General features: G+C 45.0%; 1 pseudogene; it reads right to left on the reverse strand.

Moving 5' to 3' along the window:
* Positions 1 to 3,648: 3,648 nt before the first annotated feature.
* Positions 3,649 to 15,896, reverse strand: part of LOC129356745 (echinoderm microtubule-associated protein-like 6) — a 19,285-nt pseudogene continuing 7,037 nt past the window's right edge.

Consider the following 15,896-nt stretch of genomic DNA (forward strand, 5'->3'; position numbering starts at 1 on the left):
CATCAGCCTGTTAAAGTTGGGACTTTGTCACTCTCTGTGTTAAACACCTGCTCCTTTGATGCCTTTTGTCAGTGCTTATGCTGTACTTTCTGTGACAGCTCTGCATTTCAAAATATTGTCATGAATGACAGTGATGACCCACTCTTGCAGCTGGTGAAATCCATAGCTACAGATGGTGTGACCCCAAAGACATACTTGCAGAGGGCAGATCTTAGTTCAATGTTTGCAAAAACACAGTTGAGGTCTGGCGCCCACCAAATTGATGCACAGTGCAATATTTCCACTATTATTGGGAAGACAATGAGAAATGTATCAAGCGTTTACCTCTCAAAACACTGCTCTTCACAATACTGCCACCTAAACAAAGGAATGACGAGGGAAGTACCATTTCTTTTACCTGACATTTCTGTCCTGAAGAATTCTGGCATGACTCAGCTTGGCACTTCAGTAGAAAAAGGACTCCTCCTTCCACAGTCTCCCTGTCTCCGACCACTGGAGAATGAATCAGAATGCCCATCTGAATTCAAAACAGTAGCCAGGAACTCAGGAAACGTTCTCTGTGCAGGAACTGTTACTCACACATACAGCTTTGGAGGAATACTATGGGTTGACACTGACCTTTCAAACCCAACAGAATTTGCGTTAAGTGAATTTCCCTCCACTATGGTTCTCCAAGAAAAAACACTAACTTTGAGAGGAATCGTTGCTTTCAGGGGAAGCTTGACCAAAGATGGCCTTGGACATTACACTGCATACTGCCGGAGAGCTCCATCTGTGTGGGAGCTTTATGATGACCTTGCCAATATCATGAAGACAGTGTCTGAAACAAACAAAATACTTCCACATGCAGTGCTATACACAGCAGATCTGTGATAGAAAAAGTTGGGGAGAAAGTTTGAAGAGAGCAACATACCATGTTTACATACCCCTGATCAGACTTTTTTTCCTTTTTGCAAGTTCTTATGTGGAAAGGATTTGATATTTTGAGTTCAGTTGGGTAAATGTTTTCATATTTCTTTCTGCATAAATCTCAAACAGAGTTTTGTATTCAAAGAGGAGAAATTAATTTCCAATTGTCAATGTTTGTTGTTGTTTCAATTGTTAAAGTTCATTGTTCAAATCAACACCGTTTCTTATTTGACTGTCAACTTATATTGCATTTTAAAACCAGCCACTTTCATGGTTCATTACTTCTCAATTGCCTCACAATGAAGATTTGGGTGGGTGAATAGCTAACCATAACACACATGTATGCAAGTTCATGCATCACAAAAAAAATAATAAATTACCAGAGATATTTTTCTTCTAACTGTATTAATTATGCCATGAGTTCTTGCAAACAGTACCTTTTCTATAATAATTAATAACCTCAATTGCATAAAAATGACACGAAAACAAAACTTACCCACAGACAGGAATTTGCTGAAAGACAACTGGCGAAGAAATGAAACAGGGAGTACAGCATGCAGCAGGTGAAATTAATTGTCCCCTAATTAGGTGAATGTGCTCAGTGAATCTTACAATCTGGAAGCACCAAATGAAGTAAAGTAAGATTTTGTTGGTATATTTAGAAAATAGTAAGAATAACAATAATGGGGTCATCTCAAATTCTCATTTGCATAACAAACTAGCCTATTTCTTTTTTTTTTTTTTTTTTTGGAGCAAGAAAGGGGGTGGGGAAGGTGACATAATCTGAAAATATGATAACTTTTAATATCTCAACAACGAAAGCTGCACAAACGAAAATTTTAACGGCACAAACCTGCACTAACCGAGCACTAAAAAAGTAGCCCACTTTGGTTTGTTTTGGTGCGTAATGGGGGGATGGTTACGTAATCGGCCAAAATTATAAATTTTAATATCTCAACAATGAAAGCTGCACAAACGACAATTTTAACGGCACAAACCTGCACTAACCGAGCACTAACGAACCAGCCCACTTTGGTTTGTTTTGGAGCTATATGGGGGGATGGTGAACTCTGATGACCTAAAAAAATAATTTTTAATATCTCGGAAACCAAAGCTGCACAAACGAAAATTTTAACGGCACAAACCTGCACTAACGGAGCACTAACCAATCAGACTATCTGCTGGATTTTATGACGTAGGTGGGGTGTCAGCTTCACGTAGGTCAAAGACCTGGATCTGATCATTTTCACGTCTCTTCTGATCGATTTCTCGGTAAAAACAACTAATATAACCATGTCAATGTTGTAACACTCAGTTTAATTGGTTTCACGCTTCGAAGCCTCGGCACGAAGCGTGTCGAGGAGCCACACAGGAGGGTTTGAAACAAAAGTAAATGTGAGCAGTGGCGGAGCTAGACTTTTTTCCAAGGGGGGGCCAAAGGGTGAGCAAGGCTTTATCAGAGGGTCCATATACAAATGGACCGTTCCATGGAACGAAAGGAACAATATTTGTTTCCTTTTGTTCAAAATTAATTAATATAACTAGTGAGGTTATAATTCAAAGCTTTCATATGACATAGCCTACTTACATTTCAGTCATTATAAAACTTAATGGTTTTTCACATATTCTTACACATTTCAAGCAAGAGCTGGGAGAAATAAAACATTAGAGGGCAGCATGTCACTAAAACATGTTAAAAGAATCTGTCTAAAACACGACCTATTAGCACTAGCATGGCTAATATAATAAACGAGGCACTATGCAGCGGTGCACAACCATTTTTTTTTTTTAGAAATGTATGACAAGAGCCGCCTCTCATTAGGAAGGTAACAGCGGTTACAGCTGAGCGGTAAATGTAAATACCTGCAAAACTCCAAAACTCCTGACGGTGTAACTCTAAAGCCATGGATGTGTTTTGGAAAAAGCAGGAACCACATGTCAGTTTAACCAATGAACAGCGTCGGGCATCGGGCTGCCTTCAGGGACAGTCGGAAATTACAGTTTTCCTGGCAAATCTTTGCTGATCTCATAAGTATTATATTTTAAAATGACCATTTCCAGTGGGGTGACCATTTCCCTGGCCACCCCTCTGGCTCCGCCACTGAATGTGAGGACTGTTATATAAATTATTTCCAGAAACAAATCAAAGAAAACAAACTTCATGCCGGACAAAAACCTCCGTCGCCTCTGGTGGATCCGTCCCGAGGAAGGTTCTCTTTCCTTCCAGAACCTGTACTTCAAAACTTCATACACGCCACTCATCAGTCTCAGGGGCCACCAGCCCAGATAAAACACCTGGGCTGGTGGCCCCCTGCACACACACACACACACACACACACACACACACACACACACACACACACACACCCCCACACACACACACACACACCAGCAGGGATCTGTCAAAGGTGCCAAAATAAAACAACAAACATTCAGGAGAAATGTGAGCCTGTAACACTATGCAGTGAAATCAGATGGAGTTTGATGAAGTCTTCATGAGAAAGGAGAGACATGATTATCATAATAATAATAATTCTAATAATTATATTTTTCCAAGAACGTAAAGTGTTTGATATGTTGAACAGTGATTTCTACATGTTCAGGTTTCATTAAGTTGAGGGGGAGAAACAAATAACATGTGAGAGGATGTTGAACCATCTCATCTGTCCAGGCAGAGAAAATATCATTCTAATGTATAGATGACTGTTGAACTGTGTGAAGGTTAAGAAGACAGGAATATGTGAAAAAAATCAGCTTTATATATTAACAACAGGTTTCTATAAATATGAGCAGCTGGTTCAAACTGGACAGAACAAAAACTGATCTGCTTCATGCAAATATTCTGGAGGAAACTGATACATGAACCGACGAGGTACAAAAAACTCATAAGTTTACCGCACAACTGGCTGTCTGCAGCAGTGTGTGTGTGTGTGTGTGTATAAGTGTGTGTGTGTTGTGTGTGTGTGTACGTGTGTGTGTGTGGTGTGTGTGTGTGTTTGCATTGACAGGAACATTCCACTAACATAACCAGCTGATTTCTTTCTTCTATAATTTCTAGAGTCTTTGACTCGTTTCACAGCAACAGTTCATATTCATCCAGTCATCAGGCATAAAAACATGAAATATTCCAGCTATTATTGTCTCTGGGTCTGAACTCCAGGCTCTGGATGGGATTCAAACTAAAAGCATCAATCTTTTTCTATCCATTCAGAGAGAAGCACCAGACAGAGAACAAAGATTTGAAACGTCTGCAGCCCGGTTCTGGCCCGGTTCTGGTACAGAATAAATGAGACCAACAGGCAGAAAGGTCCAGAAAGGCACTTCAGGGGACGATGTCCAGATTATCAGCTGCTTTTCTCAGGAAAACAAGTTTAAAGTGGTTTCAGCCTCTGATCCAGTTTCATCATTATGTTGATGCCTTGGTTCTGGTTCTGGTTCTGTTCTGGGTGAAATAAAACTGTTTCTGTTTATTAGTCTGCTGACTGAGTACCAGGATCAGGATCAAACTGGTTCTCTTCTTTAAACTGGACCCCAGTTCAGAGTGAAAACGTTTCCAGATTGGAGTTCAGAGGTCAACGGAGCGCAGCACAGATCTGGATCTCTACGGAGGCCTGCAGGGTCATTTTAAAGTGTTTGATGAGGAAACAGATCCACAGAGTGAAGTTAGGAGTTTTCTCAGAACCTCAGAGGTTCTGATCCACTGAATTCACCACAGACTTTCCTCCACCTGTAGGAGGCGCTGGAGCGCCCGGTCTGATCCCAGGAGAAGAACATCTGAACGTCAGAGGCACAACGTCCAACCACTGACTGTCCACCGTCTGTCCAGCGTCTATAGAGCGTCCATCCACCGTCCATCCGGCTGATTGTGGAGAGAAACGCTGAGCTGCTCTGGATCGTCTCTGGTTCTGTTCAGACTCTTCAGAACTCGACGTTTACAGACATTTCCACACAAATACACTGAAAAAAACAGAATCTGGTGTGAACAGTTTGGCTGGAATGGAAACAAGTTCAAATAAACCTAAATAAGTTTTATTTAGTTTTATTTATTTAGAAGTTGGGAGCAGGTTTCTATTTCAAAGAAAACTCACAAACTTGTCTCTTATTTTTAAATCCTATTTTCATAATACATTTTATTTCTAATGAAAGTTTGAACTAATTTATGATGGACTTTTAATATTTTCTGTTCGTCTTTCAATAATTAAAATAAACAGAGAAACTCATTTTCTGTTTAATAAAAGAAGCAAAACTGAAGGATCTATTAAAGGTTGTTTATGTTCTTTTAAAATAACTTTAGTTGTTATTAAATAGTTTTATATTAAATTTTATCTAAACAACCAGAATCAGAAAAAAGTTAATATGAAGAAACTTCAACCCAGAAAGTTTATTCTGATTCCTCTAAATCATAAACATTCATTAAACGGATGAGTCCAACAGCGGTACTGCTGCCTGGTTCTGGTCAGGGTTCTAGTCAGGGTTCCGGTTGGTTCTCATTGGTTCTGGTCAGGGTTCTAGTCAGGGTACTGGTCAGGGTTCTGGTCAGGGTTCTGGTCAGGGTTCTGGTCAGGGTTCTAGTCAGGGTTCTGGTCAGGGTTCTGGTCAGGGTTCTAGTCAGGGTTCTGGTCAGGGATCCGGTTGGTTCTCATTGGTTCTGGTCAGGGTTCCGGTTGGTTCTGGTTGGTTCTCATTGGTTCCGGTTGGTTCTCATTGGTTCCGGTTGGTTCTCATTGGTTCCGGTTAGGGTTCCGGTTGGTTCTGGTCAGGGTTCCGGTTGGTTCTGGTCAGGGTTCCGGTTGGTTCTCATTGGTTCCGGTTGGGTCTCATTGGTTCCGGTTGGGTCTCATTGGTTCCGGTTGGTTCTCATTGGTTCCGGTCAGGGTTCCGGTTGGTTCTGGTCAGGGTTCCGGTTGGTTCTCATTGGCTCTGGTCAGGGTTCCGGTTGGTTCTCATTGGTTCCGGTTGGGTCTCATTGGTTCCGGTTGGTTCCTGTTGGGTCTCATTGGTTCCGGTTGGTTCCGGTTGGGTCTCATTGGTTCCGGTTGGTTCCGGTTGGGTCTCATTGGTTCCGGTTTGTTCCTGTTGGGTCTCATTGGTTCCGGTTGGTTCCGGTTGGGTCTCATTGGTTCCGGTTGGTTCCGGTTGGTTCTCATTGGTTCCGGTTGGGTCTCATTGGTTCCGGTCAGGGTTCTGGTTGGTTCTGGTCAGGGGTCCGGTCAGGGTTCCGGTTGGGTCAGGTTGGGTCCGGTTGGGTCCGGTTGGTTCTGGTCAGGGTTCTGGTCAGGGTTCGGTCAGGGTTCCGGTTGGGTCAGGTTGGGTCCGGTTGGGTCCGGTTGGGTCTGATCAGTGATGGTCTTACCTGCAGTCGTCTCCTCCGGTGCTGATCACCTGCTGGTCGTCGTGGGAGATCGGATGTTGGTGACGTGCGGCGCGTGTCCATGGAAACGCTTGTGTTTGGCCTGAAGTCAGAACAGAACCAGAACCAGAACCAGAACCAACGTCAAGAAAACAGCCACAGACCTTTACAAGTTTATATTCTTGACAAGTTGTGACCAAGTTTAATAGAAATGTACTTTCTTTCCTTGAAACCTTTCAGTATAAAGGATTGAAATAAGTTTGACTGTAAAGAGCCTTGAGATGGTTTATTGATAATAATCTGCATTAATATTATAAATCTATGTAAAACATCTTGGATGATCTATTTGGGACAACAAAACACTAGTTATTCTCTCCCACTGTCATCATCCTGGTGAACCGAATAAAGTGAGTCTGACATTCAAAACTTTTCCTGCTTGTTAAAAACAGGAATGAATTTCATTTTCTCAGTTTAGTTGAGTTTTCCTTAATAAGTTCATCTAGTAAAATATTTAACTGTCAGGTTGGATTCTTGTTAAACTGAAAACTTTTTCTGTTTGTCCTGAACGTCGGCGCTGACCCCTGACCCCTGACCCCTGACCCTAACCCGAACCCATTTATTATTTCAAACCTTATCAGGCAGGATTAACGGACAGTAACTTGGTAATTTTGATGTAAATGACCTTTGACCTGAGCAGTTATTTATAGATATTCATACCAGAATCAGACCTACTTTTATCAGATTATTGGTGTGAAACTGGAAAATGTTTGATTTTTATTTATTTAATCAGAAAGTTAGCAATAAATTTTAAAAACTTATTTTTAAGTTAAAACCTGGAGCTCCTGATGATGATGATGATGATGATGATGATGATGATGATGATGATGATGATGATGATGATGATGAGTCCATCTGTTGATCAGCTAAATACTGAAACTCACAAACTTGTCAGTGCAGGGGAAGTCGAACAGTTTGACCAATCCGAAGTCGTCTCCGCTGACGAGGTTCAGGCCGGCGTGAGAAACGCACGCACAGATCACGTCGGCTTTGTCTGCGTTTCGGGCCAAATCCCCAGAACTTCATCTCCCAGAATGCTGTTGGAGAGACGAATGGAGAGCAGCTTCAGAGCAGCAGCAGCTGCTGACGGTTCAGGTCAGGTCAAAGGTCAGGTCAAAGGTTACCTGGTCCACGTCGCCCAGGTGATTCTGTCGATGGCGCTCTGGTCGCTCAGCAGCTTCCCTGAAGGAACCTCAAACACCAGCCGGCGGTAGACTCCGGTCGACACCTGAAGGCACCACGGAGCCCTTAGGAACCCAGTGGACCGCAAGGAGCAGAACCACTGGGCCGGGTCCAGAGACCAGGAACCAACAGGACCTGACGGGGACCGACTGGACCCAGCAGGTTCTTACTGCTCTGCCGTTTGGGTCAAACCGGAACCGGCAGCAGCAGGTCGGGTCGGTACCTGAATGTAGCAGCTGTCTGCCGAGAAGTCCAGCTGCAGGACGAAGGCAGGAATGTCGCTGCAGTAACCCAGTCGGCTCAGAACCGGTCCACCACTCAGATCGTAAACGTCCACAGTGTTCTCCACCGATCCGACCGCCAGCAGGCGCCGGTCCGGACTGAAGCTGAAACCAGAACCAGGAAACAGGAAACAGGAAACATTTCAGCTTCTGTCTGCGGCTGAAACATTAAAACTCATTCAGCTTTAAACCGGACAGAACTGGACCGGACTGGACCTGACTGGACTGGTTCTGACTGGTTCTGACTGGACCTGACTGGACTGGTTCTGACTGGACTGGTTCTGACTGGTCCTGACTGGACTGGTTCTGACTGGTTCTGACTGGTCCTGACTGGACTGGTTCTGACTGGTTCTGACTGGACTGGTTCTGACTAGTTCTGACTGGACTGGTTCTGACTGGTTCTGACTGGTTCTGACTGGACTGGTTCTGACTAGTTCTGACTGGACTGGTTCTGACTGGTTCTGACTGGTCCTGACTGGACTGGTTCTGACTGGTTCTGACTGGTCCTGACTGGACTGGTTCTGACTGGTTCTGACTGGACTGGTTCTGACTAGTTCTGACTGGACTGGTTCTGACTGGTTCTGACTGGACTGGTTCTGACTGGTTCTGACTGGACTGGTTCTGATTGGACTGGTTCTGACTGGTTCTGACTGGACTGGTTCTGACTGGTTCTAACTGGTTCTGACTGGTTCTGACTGGACCTCCTACCGGATGTCCTGGAGGCTGGCTCTGCGGTCTCGTTTCTTGGTCCAGATCTTCAGGGAGTTGGAGAGGAGGAGGAGGAACTCTCCGTTCTTCATCCCGACCGCCAGCATCTCTCCGTCTGAGCTGTAGCTCACGCAGCGAGCGGCGGAGCCGACACACACTTTGTTCAGGAGTTTCTGACAACAAAACCATCATCTGGACATCAGCCAGCAAATGATCCATGTTTCAGTTTTTGTCAATTGTATCCAAGACATAAAATCCTGTTGCGCTGCCATAATCTCCGGCATCATGGCGGCGCGTCACCTTGTCGCTCAGGTCCCACAGCCTGATGGTGGCGTCGTCGCTGGCCGTGACGCAGAGCTCTTTGCCTGGGTGGGCGGCCAGACCCCAGATCCCTCCGCGGCCGTGGCTGTCCAGCAGCAGGTTGGACGCCGCGTTCTTCTCCCCGACCTCCAGGATCTCCCCGTCCTTGGTTCCCACCAGGATCTTCCCCTGAGGAAGAGGAGCTGGTGAGGAGGAAGCAGCAGCAGGAGGATGGAGGGAAACGGGAGTCGGACCTTTCCTCTGCAAACGGATCGGACGCACTCCACCTGCTGACCCGTCTCCAGCTGGAAGGCCCGGCAGCGCTTCATCTCCTGGTCCCACAGCTTCACGGCTCCGCCCTCTTTGGTCCTGATGGGCGAATCCAGAGCATCGATTCAGACAGAACAACTCAAACATCCACCAGGTGAAGGTTTTACACTCTTCTCTTCAGCATAACAGAATCATGTTTTATTCTGAAAAGACCTGATCCTGATGGACTAGAAGCATCTTTAAAGGAACAGTACCATGAAGGAATATTTTATAACACAATGAAGTAACCGTCTTTCCTTCACTTGTTATAAAATGCTGACTTAAATGTGACTACACAATGTAACGATGTAACAATTTAAATTGGGCTTCTGGCTCTTTAAGAGGCTCCTGCTCTTTCTGAAGCTCCGCCTCCAGGAAGTTATCCAACATGGCTCCTCTGTTAACGCTTTATCATTTTTACCAGGTTGCTCTGAGCAGCAGCTCCTATAACGAGCTCAGCAGCTGTTTGCTAATAGCTGCTGGCTAGTCTGAAGGAGCAGGGTAGGGCGGTGGCTTGGAAACCTCAGCTCTGAGGTGGAGCCGTGTCTTGAAGGCGGGGCTAGGTCCACCCAGGCGTTTTCACCAGTTGACTGGTTGCCATGAAGATTCAGGGATTTCTCAAACATGAAATAATTGAAGCAAAACTCCAGCTTTGTTTTTAAAGAAAGAAAAACTTCATAACTTTATGTAACAATCAGAAGGTTGAGTTTCCATCATACTCTCTAGTTCTCAGGAGAACCTTTTAATAAACTAGTGAGTCTGTTTTAGAACCGTCTGGTTCCGGTTCCTCTGAGGCTGAAGCAGCGCGTCACTCACGGCCGCTCCTTCCCTCCGGTGACGATGAGTCCGTCCCTCAGCGTGGTGTACATGGTGAACACCGGCCCCGTGTGGGCCTTCGCCACCAGCCGCAGCAGGAAGTGATGTCGCCACACGTACACGTCGCCGTTGATGGCGCCGGTAAACGTCAGGTTGTTCTGGGAACAAACGCGGAGATCAGTCTGTTTACCTGTTTGTTAATAACCAGGTGATCTAAGGTTTCTGCATCACATCCACCTGTAGAGACACCAGAAAAACCCGGACCGGATTTGAGAAACAGCAGAAAACTCACAGCACCGAAGGCCACAGAGAGCATGGTCTGCATGCGGCCGGCCTCCACTGACCCCACCACGCCTTTCTTATACATCAGCTCTCCTCCAGCCAGAGTCCAGAACTTCACATGTTTGATTCCCACAGAAACAAACTGGGAGTCCGAATCCGGCCGGAACTCCACCACGAAGATCCGGTCCGGATGTCCGGCTTTACTGCAAACCCGGGACCCTGAAAGAGAAACGGTTCTGGTTCCTGCTGACGGGTCATAAAGGAATAAATAATAAACTATCAGATAGTTTTACTTTAACCTGTTAGGTTCACAGATTTAGCAAATTAACATCCAAAACTAAATGTTCAGTTTTAGTTTGACATGTTTTTGTTCTAATTTTAGTCAAATGTTTATAACATGATGGAAGCAAATAGATTTTTGATTGAATTTATAAATACAAATAACGCAATTTATTAAAAATGAAGAGAATCAAAATGTGTAACATGAATATATTTAGTCATATTTCTACATTTATTTATTTTCTTTTATCTATTGTTTATAGACATTATCATTTAATTCTGTAATATAATTTTAAATTAATTTTAGTTTAATTTTTTGGTCATGTTTGGTGAGTTTTTACAAAGAAAAAACTTTAAAAGTAAAACAAAGCTGTTCTAGATGAAGCTTTGTTTGTGTTACTGGTTTACTGGTAAACTGGTCCAGACCTTCCTGCCAGCGCCACACGCTGATGGTGTGTTCAGGGTCGACTCCGACAGACAGCAGCAGCTTCCCGGTGGCGCTGAAGTTCACGTATCCGACTCCTTTGGCGTGGCTGGAGCGCAGGATGGACAGAGTCTGTTTGCTCATGGCGTCCCAGACGTGGATGGACGGATTCGTACCTGCATGAGCGACAACACATAGGAAGTGAGGTCAGCAGGTCAAACAACAGCAGCAAAGATTCAGCGCAAACCAAGCAGGATGAGGATGAGAGCAGCCGACAAACACCCTGAAACCAGAACCAGCAGAACACAGAATCCAAACCCTTCAGACAAAATGAAAGTTCATCCTGGAAACATATAAACAGGTCATGTTAAATTAAGTTTAAATGATGGAATATTCCCAGATTATAATCCCTCAGCAGGTTTCCTGTGGACTTCAGGCTGTTTGCTGAGATGAGACGGCGGCAGGTTGGTGAATAATTTACCTGGGATTTCACCGACGTCACCTGGCGAGTTGTGAGAGCGATGAGGCAACAAGGCCAGCAAAAAACACATAAATAAAAACAAATAAAAACCTGCTGAGAGTTGATTTAAGACTAGAAACATGAAACGGAAAGAAGGTTTCATTTCACAGTTTCTTCCTGAGTCGGTGGTTGAGTTTCATTAGCAGACGATACAAAATGCTCAGCAGTTACAGTTTTCATTCTGAATGCATGAAACCATTTCAGCCTGTTCAGTTCTCTAATAATCAATAGGAGTTTAGAAAACAATAAGTTTAGTTCAGGTTTTCCAGCTCTGGCACTGAGGAGCGTTCACAAAACTACTGGTAGTTTAAAGCAGTAGAAACTGATAATGCTGTAATAACATCTATTACAGTAATACTGATAAAAATAAACAGTCATTAGTACTACAAGTCCTCTAATGTCTAACTCCACCTTCCTGTGCAGATCAATAAACCAAACAGGTTTATTATATTTGCAGAAAATTATCAAATTCACCAGGAATTAGGATTACGGTTAGGGTAGGATTAGGATTACGGTTAGGGTTAGGATTAGGTTTAGGATTAGGATTACGGTTAGGGTTAGGGTTAGGTTCAGGGTTAGTCTTGTGGCTTCAGCAGGAATCTAAAGTTGCATCTGATATAAAACTAAATGGAAACATCAGTTTCAGCTGAACCATAAATAACATCTGCAAGTCACAGGAAAACGTTTCTAAAATATTTTTTTTTTATCTGAGCAAAAGTTTGAAACATTTTACGTTTTTTTCCCACTCGTTAGATTAGAGTTCCAAGTTTTTCACTTGTTCTTGTTTCTTTATTTTGTCAGTAGAAATAAAACAGGAAAGTAAAAGCAGAGCTGGTTGAGTAGAGATGAGAAACACAGAGCCATGCAGAGAGAGAGAGAAAGAGCAGGTCAGGGTCAGCAGGTCAGGGTGAGGAGGTCAGGGTCAGCAGGTCAGGGTCAGCAGGTCAGGGTGAGGAGGTCAGGGTGAGGAGGTCAGGGTCAGCAGGTCAGGGTCAGCAGGTCAGGGTGAGGAGGTCAGGGTGAGGAGGTCAGGGTGAGGAGGTCAGGGTCAGCAGGTCAGGGTGAGGAGGTCAGGGTGAGGAGGTCAGGTCAGCAGGTCAGGGTCAGCAGGTCAGGTGAGGAGGTCAGGGTGAGGAGGTCAGGGTGAGGAGGTCAGGGTGAGGAGGACATGGTCAGGGTGAGGACGTCACCGTACCGATCTGTCCGCTAGCAATGACGTTCTTGTATCTGGGATGCTGGTTGACGGTCAGACACAGATGTCGTCGCTGTGCTCCAGGTAGAAACTCTGAGTTCCTGCAGAGCAGAAAGGAGTTTTATTACTGGAGCGAGTCGGGTTCGGTCCAGATCAGGCGTTTCCCGGTCAGGCTGGGTCGGTACCGTTGCTCAGACTGTGGACGATGGCCGTGGCAGCAGTGTGGTAGACGATGTCTGAGCCGTCGTTTCAGGTAGTGAAGGTTGTTCCGGCAATCAAAGCCTCTGAACCCAAAGACGTGATCCAGAACCAGGTCCTGAGAAACACAGTGAGGAAGAGGAGGGTAGAGACGATGAAGAGGAGGGTAGAATGATGAAGAGGAGGGCAGAGACGATGAAGAGGAGGGTAGAGACGATGAAGAGGAGGGTAGAGACGATGAAGAGGAGGGTAGAGACGATGAAGAGCAGGGTAGAGACGATGAAGAGGAGGGTAGAAATGATGAAGAGGAGGTAGAGACGATGAAGAGGAGGGTAGAGACGATGAAGAGCAGGGTAGAGACGATGAAGAGCAGGGTAGAGACGATGAAGAGGAGGGTAGAGACGATGAAGAGCAGGGTAGAGACGATGAAGAGGAGGGTAGAGACGATGAAGAGGAAGGTAGACATGATGAAGATGAAGATGGCTGCTCTACCTCCACCTGTCTCTTCTTCTTGCTCACGTTGTTCTTCTGTAGTTTCTCCGGCTGCCGTGCAGCTCGACTCACCGGAGGCCTGAAGGACCAATCAGGACGATTATCAGCAAAATATAAAAACATGAAAATAAAGATGCAAAATATTAAAACATGATCGGGTCTTAATGCCAACATGAGGAAACATGGAGGCAGTAGAGACAGCAAGTGGAGACAAAACCAATTAATTGGCTCAATTCAATTAGAAATGTTGACAGATACAGTCTTTCTACAACTGATGATTGGACTAGACCACTTCTAACAATAATGGAAAAACTGCAAAGGTGTCAAAAAATACAATACAAGAAAATTGACCATTCAACTGCAAACCTTTCTAACAAATCCATCAATCCTTCATCCATCCTTCACCAGCCTGATGGATGGATGGATGGATGGATGGATGGATGGATGGATGGATGGATGGATGGATGGATGGATGGATGGATGGATGGATGGATGGATGGATCCATCCATCTCATGGATGGATGGATGGATCCATCCATCTCATGGATGGATGGATGGATGGATCCATCCATCTCATGGATGGATGGATGGATAGGTGTTACCTGGTTAACACCTGTTATCAGGTGTTAACCAGGTAACAGGTGTTATACAATAACAGGTATAATACAATAACTTTAGTAAACAAATATAAACATTTACAGCAACAACCTTACCAACACACACACACACACACACATACACACACACACACACACACACACACACACACACACACACACACACACACACACACACACACACACACACACACACACACACACGCACACACACACTTCATGCTTTATGTTCTGCACCATAAACTAGACAGTTTTAGTTCCAGTGAACAAAAAGCAAAATTCATAAAACAACTTTAATCCATTAGATAAAAGAAAGTTCGTAAAATAACTAAAATGTCTCCAAAGTGCAGAAGATAAATCCTGAGGAGAAAATGAAGAAACTTTGATGGAGAAAATATTTGATCCATTTTACTGTAAGAAAAAAGAAAAAAAAAAATTGTTTTCATCAAATTTGCACAAAGTAGATCTGAACTAAGAACTGTTTATATGTGAGTACAAAAAGATCCCTGATTATTGATCATGGATTGATCCAGTTGTGCAGATCATTGATCCCTGAACATCGGATCAATGACAGTGAAATAATCTGAGGATGGATCCGGACCTTTAAGGAACCGCTGATGAACTGAAAGCAGCTTTCAGTGCTGGAGGAGTGAAACAGTCACAGATCATGCAGAAGATACAAAATACCGACACGTTGATTCCCACAGAACAGGAAGAGGAAGAGGAAGAGGAAGAGGAGCAGCTGATTGATTAAAGGTCAGCTCCAGTAGTTTAAAGGTCAGACTCTCTGGGTGGGGCAGTACCAGCGTTAGACACTAGGGGGAGCCTGGTTTCAGACTCTCAGGAAGGTAAATGTTCCCCTGCTGCACAGTTTAAATAAGTAATTAAATTAATGAGTTTCTCTCATTTGTATCTGGAATCTGGCCAGATTATCACTTTGTGAAACATTTTCCTGCTGAGTCACTCCTCCTGGGCAGTGAAGTCATCAGCAGTTTTCATAAACTCTGAATCAAAGCAGCAACGTCTGCAGGATTCAAACCGTCGTCCATGAATCAGAGCGCCGTGTTTCCGGCTCCTACCTCTCCTCAGCAGAAAGCTCCTTCAGCTGCTGGGGAGGTTTGGTTCCTCTCATCTCTCTGATGCTCACCGCAAACATCTTGGTCACATAATCCACCGTCTTCTCTCTGGCAACGTCACTGTCGTAACCTGCAGCACAGGAAATGACATCAGAAACCAGGAAGCAGGGCGGCTGAATGGGTGGAAAATCTCAGAGTTTCACTGGAACCAATCAGAGGAACCAGTCAGAGGAACCAACCAGAGTAACCAGAGGAACCAGTCAGAGGAACCAGAGGAACCAGAGGAACCAGTCAGAGGAACCAGAGGAACCAACCAGAGGAACCAGAGGAACCAGTCAGAGGAACCAGTCAGAGGAACCAACCAGAGGAACCAGTCAGAGTAACCAGAGGAACCAGTCAGAGGAACCAGAGGAACCAGTCAGAGGAACCAGAGGAACCAGTCAGAGGAACCAGAGGAACCAATCAGAGGAACCAGTCAGAGGAACCAGAGGAACCAGTCAGAGGAACCAGAGGAACCAGTCAGAGGAACCAGAGGAACCAGTCAGAGAGTTCAGTCCCACCTCCGTCCTCCTCGATGTCGTCCTCTGACTCCTCGCTGTCCACGCCCGGCGGAGGGTCCAGCTCTCTGTCGACTCCGCCTCCTCGCTCCCTGGCCCAGATCATCAGGGCGGTGTCGGCTCCGCCCACCGTCAGCAGGGCGGAGTCATCCTGAGCCCAGCGGACGTTGGTCACCTGAGCGCTGTGGCCGACGTAGCGCTTAAACCGGGCGAACTGACCCTGATGGAGAGAGGAGCCACTGAAAACCATCCAACCAAACATCCAACCAGACATCCAACCAGACATCCAACTAAACATCCAACCAAACATCCAACCAGACATCCAACTAAACATCCAACTAAACATC

The sequence above is a fragment of the Poeciliopsis prolifica genome, unplaced genomic scaffold (genome assembly GCF_027474105.1).
Source record: "Poeciliopsis prolifica strain line A6 unplaced genomic scaffold, Auburn_PproV2 SCAFFOLD190, whole genome shotgun sequence".
Classification (NCBI taxonomy): domain Eukaryota; kingdom Metazoa; phylum Chordata; class Actinopteri; order Cyprinodontiformes; family Poeciliidae; genus Poeciliopsis; species Poeciliopsis prolifica.